This window comes from Zea mays, chromosome 8 (genome assembly GCF_902167145.1).
Source record: "Zea mays cultivar B73 chromosome 8, Zm-B73-REFERENCE-NAM-5.0, whole genome shotgun sequence".
NCBI classification, from domain to species: Eukaryota; Viridiplantae; Streptophyta; class Magnoliopsida; order Poales; family Poaceae; genus Zea; species Zea mays.
Window position 1 is genome coordinate 94,072,413 of NC_050103.1, and position 13,665 is coordinate 94,086,077.

The following is a 13,665-nucleotide window of genomic DNA, read 5'->3' on the forward strand; positions in this document are numbered from 1 at the left end:
CGGAGGGGCACCTCGGCGCCCCGGAGCAGCTCGCCACCGGATCTATCCCTCTGCGCGAAGGGGCATCTCGGCGCCCCGGAGCAGCCACCAGAGCAGCTCGCCACCGGATCTATCCCTCTGCGCAGTTGCTGTAGGAGTAGGAACAATGCGTAGGGGTGTACAAACCTGATGGCTGCCTCTGCGCAGTTGCCAGCTCTTGCCTCCCTCCTTGTGCTCGTTAGTGTTCTGCTTTCCTGCCGTGCTCTGTGCTGTAGGAGTAGGAACAATGCTAGTGCTTGTCTCTGCGTACTGCTTGTGCTCTGTAGCCTCTGCTCGTACTAGTAGTATATTGAGATTTGCTTTCCTCCCCTGGTGAATTATTGAGTAGGATATTGAGATTTGCTTGTACGCCTGGGGGTATAGGGCTCTGCAAGCTAGGAAGGTCTTGTTTTAATTTTTTTTTGCTTGTGTTATTTGTCATTGTATTACCATGTTTTGTCTGATGGCTAAAGAACCGCCTTTCTGCTATGCTGAATTTATTTAACCTTGCAGCGTCTTAATCAGTTGATCTCTAGCCAATTATATAATCTGCCTAGATTATATAATCCATTTGCCATAGATTCATTTGCAGGAGTGTTAAAACAGCTCGTTGTTTTGGGATTTGCCGCCTCAAGTTTCATCTAGCTACCTCCAACAAACCCTTCAATCTCCATGGCTACATCGGTACTTCTCCTATTCCACCTTGTGCTCCTACTAGTAGTGTTTTTATTCTTGAGTAGAGCATTTTGCTTTCAACTAGCATGTCTAATTGCATATAAATTACGTGTTCTAGATATCAACTCAATATACTAACGAGGAGGAAATTAAAAGGAAGAGAAAGAAGCGAAAGAGAGTTGTTGTATTAGCTGTGTCTATTATGGCTATTATCGCAAACTAGTATCAACAGAGGAGACCTAGACACATCGTAGATGCTAACGAAGTTCAAGAGAGAAATGTCGAGTGCAGAAAACAAATGCTACGTAATATGTACCAGGGTTCAAATGTCTATTGCTATGACAGTTTGCGCCTAACTAAGAGATCTTTTAGTGACTTGTGTGCCATCTTACAGGAAAAGAGTGGCCTACATGATACCCTAAATGTGTCGGTAGAAGAAAAGCTTGCAATTTTTCTGCTTATAGTAGGTCATAACACCAAAATGAGGCTGATCCGTAGCACTTATGGGTGGTCCCTTGAACCAATCAGTCGACACTTCAATGAAGTGCTTAGAGGGATTCTATCTTTAAGTCATGAGTTCATCAAGCTTCCTAATCCAGAAACCACTCTACCTAAGGATCCAAAGTGGAAATGGTTTGAGGACTGCCTAGGTGCACTAGATGGCACACATATCGATGTGAATGTTCCATTGACTGACCAAGGTAGGTACAGAAATAGGAAACAACGAATCACCACTAATGTATTAGGGGTTTGTGATCGACAAATGAAGTTTCTGTATGTCTTGGCTGGATGGGAAGGGTCGGCTTCGGATTCACGCATACTACGTGATGCCATGTCACGGGAGGACTCATTTGTTGTTCCTAGTGGTAAATACTATCTAGTGGATGCTGGATATACAAATGGTCCGGGATTTCTTGCCCCGTACCGATCTACACGGTACCACTTGAATGAATGGGCTATTCAAGGCAACAATCCATCTACTGCGAGAGAGTTATTCAACCTACGCCATGCAACAGCTAGGAATGTGATAGAGAGAACTTTTGGGCTATTGAAGATGAGATGGGCAATCTTGAGGAACCTCCATGCTACTGTTGCCTAGTAGTTTATTCCATTTTTTGCAGCTTAGTTTATGTTTCAATTCCAAGTTTATTTGTTGATGTATCTTTGTAACAATTTTTTTGTAGAGGAATAAGGAAGCAAAAGGATATAGACATAAGGTTGTGAAGTTTTGGGATCTACTCAGCCTAGTGTACAATAAAGACCAAGCAAATGGAGAGGGTGCTAAAACAGTAGCTGAAAGTTCAAAGGAAATGGCAAAAGAGAATGATACCGGAGGCAATGATGCTCCATATTCTGTATCTTCCTCGAGTAGTTTAAAAAGACAAAGATCAGATGATTCATTTAACTCTATATGGTGTGATAAGTTTGACATGCTTACATCTGCATTGAATGATGACGGTCCAAAGCTACCCTCTTCCGCCGAAGTTCTCGCCGCATTACAAGAGGTTGAGGGACTTGATGAAGACACATAACTTGAGCTTTATGACATCCTCACCTCTAATGCACGCAAGTTTGAGTCGATGATGGCACTCCCAATGGAAAGGAGGAAGAGGTGGCTTATGATGCAGCTAAGGAAGTGAAACAACTTATATGTGAACTTAGATCTGTGTGTTGAACTGATTGTGTGAACTTGTCTTTGTGAAACTTTTGTGTGCGAACTTGATGGCTATGTGAAACTGTTGTGTGCGAACTTGATGGCTTTATGAAACTGCTATGTGAAGATAATAGTTATTTGTGAACTTTTATGTGCGAATTTGATGTGCGAATTTGATGTCTAGACACAGAACGAGCTTGATGTCTTTGTAGAACTTTTATGTGCGAATTTGATGACTTTGTGAAACTATTATGTGTGACTTGCCTTTATGGAACTGTTATTTGTGAACTTAATAGTTTCTGATAGTTGTAAATTGTTCATGCTCATTTTTAAGCAGATGCAAAGTCAAGATATCCTTGTTTGTATTTAAATTCAAATTCTGTGTGCAAAGTATCCAAACAACATCTAGAATTTAATTCTAGGAATTCAATTGCTTGTACAACCAAACAAAAATAATGGAATTGAATCACTTTCTAATCGATTGAATTCTATATAATTCATTTCTTGGAATTTATTTCTTGGAAAAGGTTTCATTTCTAGGCATCCAAACGGGCTGTAAGAAAATTCCATTAAACTAACTAAATCCAATAGTTATAGGAAACACTTTTATAATTGTGCCAAAATGATACATGTAGGTCTACATAGTGTAGGAACATACCACAAAAACTTTGGTTGTGAAAAGAAAAAAAATAAAAAATATACTTTGCCGAGTGTCCAAAAATGACACTCGGCAAAGCATGCTCTGCCGAGTGTGAGCCGGTTGACACTCGGCAAAGAAGCTTCTTTGCCGAGTGCCAACGCTCGGCACTCGGTAAAAGTTAACGGCCGTCAGCTATAGACGGCTGCTGACGGCCCTTTGCCAAGCGCCACCGTTCGTCGAGTGTTTGGCACTTGGGAAAGACATCATTGCCGAGTGTATTTCTGTGCCGAGAGTCCTGCTCTCATAAACGCGATCGTTACCGAGAGCAGAACTTTGCCAAGAGTGGCACTCGATAAAGGCTTCTTTGCCGAGTGCCCGACAAAAAGCACTCGGCAAAGCATCCGACAAAAAGCACTCGGCAAAGCACCAAGCACTCGGCAAAGCACCGGATTCCGGTAGTGTATGTTAATACATACAAAGTGGTATATTTTTCTATAAAAACAAGGAACGACCTATTTGTTTGGTCGACGACGTGAAATGTCATAAAGTAGAGGATTTGTGCCCTCATCACAATGCTCCTAGTGTTTTCCTATAAAACATATCAAGAAACATATTAGCGTATTACAAACCAAAAAAGAAATGTATGTATTAGATGTTATTGAATGAAATGTTTGTTTTACTTACAGAATTTATGACGATTTCTAATTCTCGTTCCACTCCGTTGTAAAATTCCATGAAGAGCATCAAGAAGAAAGCACAGTCGGTGACCCCCTTTTTATATGTGTTTCAATATAAGGCATTCCTCACTATGATATGCCAGGAAAATCCATGTCTGTATATAGGGTAAGCACATCAGATAGTCTTTGACGTATAATAGCGTACATAATCTAGCGTGGAATTGGTCCTTGTTTGACTGTTGCTACCCCTTCTATGGGTCAAGAATATCAATTTGCTTGTGGACAAGATTGATGCAGTAGACCACTCAGTGTGCATGATATATAATGGGTACAAACATTTGTGCACGATTTCTAGTTAAAAACACGTGAAAATTACTGAGTCAGACAAAGGATATGTTACTGAGACAATTATGTGAAAAAATAACTTCACGGTATTACTGTATAATTATTACTTAATGTCGATTGTTCGCTCGTGTACTCACATAAAACCTATCTAGTCTTATATAACAGCTTTTCATCAATAATGTTTAATAATGTGTTTCAAAATGCTTCATAAATTAATAATGTCTTTCATAACTCATTAACCATAGACATATAGCATATATCTTTTCTAAAAGGTTAAAAACGTTCAATAATGTTATAATGTGTTTTATAATCTTATGAACCCATAATCTTAGATATACCACATATATTGTTGGTCACTTGTTCTCAATTGCTATGCATAATCAAAAACAAGGCAACACGATATTAAAAAGATAGTTAACCTTCATCCTCAAGAAGTCATCCCTTCGGGATAACTTCTTCGAAGACGAAGATTAAGAGTTAACTAAGTGGATCATAATTTAGTAGTATAAATAAATAAGTATGCAAAGACTATGAAGGAGTTTAAGCATGATAACTCATTTGAGTTATATTAATAATACATTTCTCCTCTTTTGTATATTGAATTTACAGTCGTACCTTCGGTTTAATACAGAGAGTTAGAACGAAGGTGTTGTAGAGAGAGGATTACATACAACAATTATCTAGCCCTCCAAAAATGTACTTTATGCAGGACACTGTTCACCTATTTATAGGGAATCATACAGCTTCATATGAAATTACATTTATACCCACAACGATTATACACAGGATTTACAAATAATACAAGGGTATCGTTGTCTTTTGCTTTCAACATCCAGGATGACACCTTCTTCTTACATTGTCTTCATGTATTGTTATGACGAAGCTAGCTTCGTTGCCCCTCCATCGTTTCGCATCGAAGGTGTTCTAGTGTTGAAGCTTCTGCAATACTTGATAATATGTTGACAACCAATGGTTAATCGTGTTTTTGAGGACCTTCAGGAGATGAAGGCCCTCAACAGTAGCCCCTTGCAGTATTAGTTTGTTTATTTGCACTTCTTAGTTTCTTTTTAATGTGTTGGCATAAATCACCAAAAAGGGGGAGATTGAAAGGGAAATGTGCCCTTGGGCCCTTTCTATTATTGTTTTGGTGATTAGATGCCCAACATATTGTTTTGAACTCATATGTGCTAAGTAGGTGAAAAGTGCACATCTAAGGACAAGGTATGTTTCTAGACTTAGTAAAATGTTTTTGAATGCTAACATGTTTATCTAAGTGCTAGAGACAGTGCCAAGAAAAGAAGAAAAGAGTTGGAGAAGGTATGACTCGGTGCAGCCAAACCAGATGCAGCCTGGTACACCAGATTGTCCGATGGTGCACCGGACAGTGTCTGGTGCCCCAGGCTGGCCCAGTGGCGAACTGGCCACTCTCGGGAATCGGCGGGGCGACGTGGCTAAAAATCACCAGATTGTCCGGTGGTGCACCGGACTGTCCGGTGAGTCTTCAGCGCCCGCGTCCAAGTCCTTCAGCGACGAACTCGTCGCTCGGGAAAAGGAGAAAGCGCCACTGCTAAAAATCACCGGACTGTCTAGTGAGTCAGAGCCGCCCGAGCCAACGGTCGCCAGCGCAATCAGCAGGCGACGCGTGGCCCGCGCTAATGGTCGGTTGGGCACACCGGACTGTCCGTTGTGCACCGGACAGTGTCTAGTGCGCTAACGGGACCGCCGGCCCAACAGTCGGATGCACCAGATAAGGAAGGAAATCGAGCACCAGACTGCTACAGGACCTGTCCAGTGGTGCACTGGACTGTCCGGTGCACCACTCGACAGAAGGCAAGATTTGCCTTCCAAGTTGATCTCCAACGGCTCCTAGCTGCCTTGGGGCTATACAAGGGACCCCTAGGCACATGGAGCAGGACACCAAGCTTGCAAGAAACATTCTAAGATGCCAAGACTCTGCAATCACGCAATTGGATCATCGTTCTTGAGATTTGAGCATCTTTTGAGTTGTAAACTCCCTGTGTCGTGTTTGTGTGCTCACTTCTTCACTTGTGTGCGTGTGTTTGCTCCGATTCGAGTCTTGTGTGCGTTGCTTTCCCTCCCTTACTCTTGTGCTTCTTTGTGATCTATTTTGTAAGGGTGAGAGGCTCCAACTTGTGGAGATTCCTCGCAAACGGGAGAAGAACACTAAACAAAAAGACCGTGGTATTCAAGTTGATCATTGGATCACTTGAAAGGGGTTGAGTGCAACCTTCGTCCATTGGGACGCCACAACGTGGAAGTAGGGAAGTGTTATACTTGGCCGAACCACGGGATAAAACACCATGTCTCTTGCGCTGCTTTTCTCTATGATTGTTTTGTTCGCAAGAGCTCGCTTCATAGCAACTTGATTAACTCACACTAACAATTTTATAATCAAGTATGTGGCTATTTAGTGTTTGATTTCACAGGATCACCTATTCACCCCCCTCTAGGTGCTCTCATGTTTGCCGCGTGATGATGGATAATATGGGTTATCCGAAGCTTGAGTTTGGATTATCTTCCATTGCAAAGGATCATCTTGTCGACTGCCTAGCTACAATAACTTGAAGGTTTCCATATTTTACTTTTGTTTTTAGTTTTTCGATTTAGCGTAAAGTTTTTATGTAGTACTTATTATTTATTTTTTTGTTATTTTTTTGTTAGGGGCTTATCCTTAGCAAAACTATAAAGGCTTAGAAAGATGCCGAAGATGAAAGTACCCAGATAGCCTTCGGAAATATATGATCCGAAGTTATAGGCCATCGGCATCAAGTTGCTGAAAAAGACAAAATCTTTATTTCTTTAGTTGAAAATCTGAAGAAGAGCCAAGCAGATTTAGCTAAACTTTCTGAAGGGGACCTAAAAATCTCGAAGTTAGAAAAGGAAAAAGAAACTTGTAACACCCCTAGTGTTACTGTTACTAAAACTTGAGCATAACATCATCAGCATTAGCATTTCATGTGTTTGACCCACCTAGAGTGCATTCACTAGGCAAAAACTTCAAACAAGTTGTATTGATATGACCTTTTGCAAATAAAACCCTAGAATAGGGAACTCAACCCTAGTTTGGGTATAATAGAGCAAACAAGACTTAAACAAAAGAAAACTTCAAAACTTATTAGAGATGACCATAAATTGTCACCTTGAATATACTTATGGGATATCCAAACCCTAGAAGTATCAAAAACTGCAAAAAGAACCGTAGAAACCCCTAAACCTAAACCCTAGGGGGCTAAGTGCAAAATTAGTGCACTTTTGGACTAAAGTGCAAAAATCATGATAATAAGGTGTATTAAGTCATGAGGTTCACAATTATGGAGATTTTCAAGTTAAACCTTGAGTTTTGGACTAATTTGTAAAAGAGCCACACTTGAACCCTATTGGCTAAGTCTGAAATCAATGTAATTAGCTCAACTTTGGAGCTCTATATCTGCCAAATTATAAGGTTTTTGCCCTATGTTACCACATCAATTTTGTAGATCTATCAAAGGTGAACAACTTTGTTTAAGGGGTTAAACATTGTTGTTATGAAGAATTTGGAGATAAATACACCCAAAGTTAGGCTTTCAGGCTATTTGAAGTCTGAATTTGGACGGCCAGTGGGTTTGAACAGACTTTGAGCTCAATTCTAAGCAGGATCCAGCAAGAATTTGTTCTGGAATATTATAGCAAAGATGAAGATGGTATGTTGGACTACAACTTTGCTGCAGAGCCTTGGATACGAGAAAATCCAGCTTCAAGTTGCTCTGTTAGACAACTGAAGATGAATGCCATTTTACAGTGACCTGAACAGGATCAGATCGACAACAATCCCTCGTCGCCGACGATCTTTACGCCGTGATTCACGCTGTCGCCATGATTCGTGTTCACTTGCGAGGGGATAACTACGGTGAGATAAAGATCTTGGCATGGGATCAGCTTGAGCTCGGTTGCGGCTAAGCCCGCCGTACCCCCTTGCTCATCGGTCGATCGGGATAAGAGCTCGCCGCCGTTGGTCGATCACTGTCGTGCGCCGCGTGTCCAGGCTCTTTACCACGTCGCGATTAGTCACGCTTGGGGATCCAGTGATCGCTGGAGGAAGCGCCATGGTGAAAACCACTATACACTTGCGCCAGTGCTCCTCCCCTTCTCCGACCGCCGCCCATCATCGCTCAAATTCCTGGCCACCGCTCTTGCCTAGTATAAATTAAAGCCACCGTGAGCTCCGTAGGATCATTACGTATCCAGCCACCAAGCATTTCCCTCAATCGATCATCAGTGAGCTCCAATTTTGGATTTCCCCAAAAATACTCAAGAACACCGTAGCAAGGACCTCACCGTGGCCAGCTCGATTCAGGTCTGCTCATACCTTCTGCTCCCTCGTTTCAGTGTTCTTATGTACCCTTGATGCTCATCGACCTATCCAATTGAACTAGAATCCCTTAATCACCGGGAACGCGTTCAGCTATCTGTGATGTCCACGGTCACCGTGGCCAGAGCAAACCTGGTAGCCATTGATGAAATTAAGTGGGGGAAACGTTCATTAGACCTTGAATTCAGTCTCGGTCGAAGTATGGCGCTAGTCATTGTGTGAGTCGGTCGGTATACGGGCTCGTCGGAGCTCTGCACAACGCCGCTCAACGTCGGGGACTTCAAGTTGTGAAGGGAAGGAAGTGTAAGGGTTTTTTGGTAAATGTCAGCGACTGTTTCAAATAGTGCTTTGGACTCTTTCGGATTATTCAAAAAGACAAGGGCCTCTATGCGAAGTCTACTGCGCAGGCGCGCGCGCGGGCGCATTTCTGCTACTATCGGGCCAACTCGGTTAGATTTGATCCAATACTGTTCACATTTTTTTCTTTTTCTTTTTTTGCCAAAGCTAAATAAATTCTAGAAAATTGTAGAAAATGGTAAAAATACTAAACCAATTTTTCTAGGTTCCTAATTTCCTATAGTATTTAATAAAAATAGTTTCATGATTTTTAATTTAAATAGAAAATTATAGAGTATTTAAAATAGGCTAAAATCTTGTTTCTGGATTTTTAGAAAATATATAATGATTCCAAAAATCTCCAAACTTTTTGGATGACCCTTATATATTATTTAGAAGCCTTGTGTGAAGTTTGGTATGATTTGGGCCATGTTTGATACTTAGAACCCAAAACCCTACCCCCTGCCCTGTGAACTTCACTATTCACTCCGGAAACCCTAAGTTCTCGGAGATCCGTGAAGGAAAATTGTATTCAAGACTTTAGATAATGAACTTTTATTATGTTTGCACTCTCATGAGCATTACATGGGCATTCATTAATATGTATGATTATATTTAGAAAACGAAGAGGAAGTAGAAGAAGAAGCAAGGACACCACCACCATCACCTAAGGAACATCAGGCAGGCAGCTGTTTCTATTTTGACATCTGTGGAACTGAGCCTGATTCACCAGTGAAACAAGGCAAGCCCCGGTGCATTTGCCACCTCCTTGTTCCTTTTAAAATCTTTCTCACTTACTTGATGCATTAGGTGATAGGAGTTGTGTGCTAAGCTCTTGCTGCATCTCCTTCCTTGGATTACTTCCTAATCCCTGTTTTACAAAAAGTTTTCTTATGCTTAGCTTTGCTTTAGATAAACAAAATGTTTTGTTTTCTCAAAAAATGATGTTGCAAAGTGGGTGGGAAGTTTTCGAAAATAAAACTTGATGGTGGATCCATCATGGCCATGATGGGTTCAACATCGAAAAAGATGTACCTCTGTCAGGTACCAAACTTTGGGGTTTGAAATGATTAAGCTGAGACCGGGCGGGTGACTTGCACGAGAAGAAAGTCTCGGTGTAGTGTCTCCGTCTGAGTCGATTAAGGACCGTGTCGACGTAGGCTTGATGACCGAGGACCCTTTAACTGGTCACATGCCTCGTCATGGGTAAGCTTTGCCTCGGGCAGACTAATACCAGAATAAGATACCACACAATGGGAGTGGAGAGATGGCGAGAGGCTGGACAGTGGTGTATCTGTGCTCTCGGTTGGCGTGAACCTGATCTGGTCTTAAGAACCCCGGTGGCGGTTTGACATATGCAAGGGTTAAGTGCTACATATGTCGTGTGATTGGAGATCCTTAGCTGAGTATAATCGATTCGGATTGCCGTACCTTCGCGGTTATGAAGACTTGGTCACTGCCCTATACGTAGAAATCCAGTAAAGATGAAGGGGTTGTTAAGAAATTGGCTAGTGCAGGTCCAGTGATTGAACTAGGGTAGAAAGAACTCTAGATACAGGTAATCTTACTTAACCTGACAAATAAAATTGGATTTTTAAGGATCCACCATTAGTAAGCATTTCTGCAAACAGAGTCATTGATTATTGATAAGCCTTACCTTGACTCCCTTAAGGCCAGCATACCCTTGAGAGTCTTTTCTTAGTCGGGTAAGACTTGCTGAGTAATTCCATACTCAGGGTTTCATCCCATGTTGTTTTAGGTGAAGAAGCGACAAACTTTTGTTGCTTCTGTTCAAAGGTGGTACCAAAGGAAGAGCACCAGGAGTAAAGCGACAGGAGGAGAGGATCCTCCTTAAAACTTTTGTTTGATACTTTTTGGGAGGGGTTTTTGCCTCCCATGGTTTGTAATAATAATACTCTGCACTCGTATAATTATGTTCTGGTCTGTAACTATATAACTCTGTCTTACTTTTAATAAATGTAAGTTAATGTAACCGCTTCCGCATTTTCGTATCTCCGATGCTTGTAATGTCTGCGTGATGGATAAAACACTCTTAGGAAAGGTAAGAAAAGCGGATACCGAACTTGTCAAGTGATTTAGGGGCACCTGCAGGGTTGTCTGAGGTCCGTTAGACAAGGACAACTGTAGGTGGGCCTAATGACTTGGTAGGTTCCGTCACAGCTGGTATCGGAGCGAAGCCCATTTCTGTAGAAGTTATGAGGCATTTTCAAAAATAATTTTCTAAGACTTACCTAGGAAATTTCTTTCTTTCTTATCTAGCTTCCTTCTGAAGTACTTATTTAAAGACCAGATATAGAGTGCAATGTATAGAAGGTATAAATCGACTAAGGTTGATTCTATAATTACACATGCATCATGCTAAAAACTATGCTAATAAGATTTTCCCCCTTAAGAAATGCCGCCGCGCACAAGAAAGACTGCGCGCAAGTCAACCAGGCCAATCGGTGTACCCCGTCATCAACTTGCCCCACGGAATGAGGATAGCAGCAGTGGGAGCAACGATCCAATCGGGGATCTGGAAGCCCAAGTTGATCAACTTCAAACAGAACTCCGTCGCAGGAATGACATATGGGTCGCGGATGGAGAAAGAATAAATGAATTAAGAGCAAACATCTGCTACCTGCAAGATCAGCTCGCGGAATGTGATCTAGCGCTCGATTGGGCGGTTAACTCTCGTTCGCTTGCTTGGGCTAAAGAAGCTAGAGCTCGAGCCCGCGTGGAGGAGCTTAGCTCAGCCATAGATAGCTTGCAGGTTTATTGTAATACATTACATGAAGAGGTTCATGTATTGTACTCGCAACTGCACCCGAATGTCCCTGCGGATCCTGTCGGGATGGAAGCCGGACCATCTAGAGTAGCGGGAGAAGCACTCGGTGGTGAACTGGACCTTTTTAGGCCCCCTCCCTCTATGAAGTTGGTGGACGAATGGTCTCCTACTCCCGACAGCGAGGCTACTAAAAGCGACAAGAAGCAAGAATAGTGTAGTGTAGAAGTAGTATAATGTATAATAGGTAATGTAAGCCTGTTGTAAGTTCGAGTCTGTAACATTACCCTTTGCAGTAATGTAAAATGGATGGTTTTCTCTGGCATATTATATTTTCCCACTGTTTGTTGCCTCAGATGCCCTCCAAGACTCGTTCACAGGATGGAGCAGGAACCTCCAGTGGGAGGGAAGCAACACCAAACCCACCTCCAGTACCTCCCACGTTAGCCGAGGCCATCGCTGCCTTGGTTAACGCTACAATAGACAATACCTGATTTCTACGAGAAATGGCGAATCAACAACTGCAACAACAAGGCGGGCGGGCATATCCGCAAGGCCCCCGTGAAACATCCTATCTGGATTTCTCTGAGACGCGCCCTCCATTGTTTGTTAAAGCAGAGGACCCTCTAGAAGCGGATGAGTGGATCCACGTTATTGAACAGAAGTTCGGGCTCCTCCGGTGTTCAGAGGTTCAAAGCCCCTATTCGCAGCCCAACAATTACGTGGCCCTGCCAGCACTTGGTGGGGAAATTTTGTAGCCGTTCAACCGGCGGGTCATCAAGTAACTTGGGATGAGTTCAAGTTGGCCTTCAGAGAGCACTATATACCTGAAGGAGTTCTCCACATGAAGCAGGAAGAGTTCATGAAGTTGAAGCAAGGCGGAGATACTGTCGCCCAGTATCTCAATAAATTTAATCACTTATCCCAATATGCAATTGATCAAGTCAACATGGATATAAAGAAGAGGAATTGTTTCATGAGAGGCTTGAATGATCGAATGCAAAGAAAGATGGCCACCTGCATCGACCTTACATACAGAAGGGCTATCAGTACTGCACTGGCAGTCGAGGCTAAATATGCAGGCTCCGGAAAATCCAAGGGTTATGGAGGCGACAGGCCCAATCAGGGCCCCGAGAAAAGACAAAGGTTGGTGATCCGACCTTTCAATTCGAATCGCTCTTCACCACGTCCACCCTCCTACCCTTTCAAGCAACCGGTCTTTATTCGCCCCGCCACTGCCCCCGCTCCAACAAATCAGCCGGGTGCCCCTGGCACTCGTTTCCCTGCCCTCCCCAGCTCTTCAACTGGCTGTTTCAACTGTGGAAAGTCCAGACACTTTATTAAGGACTGTCCATATCAGAAGCAGAATCGCTCAAGTAATCAGCAAAGTTCTGGGAATTCTATGCAAGGGAAGGGAATTGCAGCAACCAATACCGCGGGCAAAAATACAAGGAAGACGGGACACATGTATTATACTCAAGTGGCCACAACACCGGACGACGAACCGGTTATGATGGGTACGTTCCTAGTGAACAATCACCCTGCAATTATTCTTTTTGATTCTGGTGCTTCACATACTTTCATAAGCAAAAGATTTGTGGAGCAACATTGCATTCCATACCATGAATCAAGGGAAGGGTTTAAAATTCATTCGCCTGGGGGACAAATATTCACTAAAGAAGTGGCTTTCCAAGTGCCCATAACATTGGCTGAACGGGACTTTCCTACTAATATGATTGTTCTGAAAGGCCAAGACATAGATGTAATTCTGGGCATGAATTGGTTGGCCCAACATAAAGCTATTCTCAATACTGAATTGAGAACTATCAAATTGAGTTATGGCCAAGAAGAGATTCTGTTGACTATCCCCATAGCCATTCCCGCTAAACCATTTGGCAGAGTATATGAAGCCATTATACCGGAGATCAAAGATATCCTGGTGGTATGTGAGTTCCCAGACGTCTTTCCAGAAGATTTGGCTGGATTGCCACTAGAAAGAGATGTACAGTTTGTAATTGAGTTGAAACCCAGTATGGCTCCTATTTCTAGAAGGTCGTACCGAATGCCTCCAAATGAACTGGCAGAGCTCAAGACCCAGTTACAAGACCTACTAGAGAAGGGATTCATCCGGCCAAGCTCCTCGCCATGGGGTTGTCCAGCCATCTT

General features: G+C 42.6%; 1 long non-coding RNA gene across 1 annotated transcript; it reads left to right on the forward strand.

Annotated features, from left to right (window-relative positions):
* The first annotated feature begins 529 nt into the window (after nucleotides 1-529).
* Nucleotides 530-848, forward strand: LOC103635563 (uncharacterized). Its single transcript, XR_557480.2, has 2 exons — nucleotides 530-702; nucleotides 812-848. It is a non-coding gene; the product is annotated as an uncharacterized lncRNA (long non-coding RNA).
* The last annotated feature ends 12,817 nt before the right edge of the window (nucleotides 849-13,665 follow it).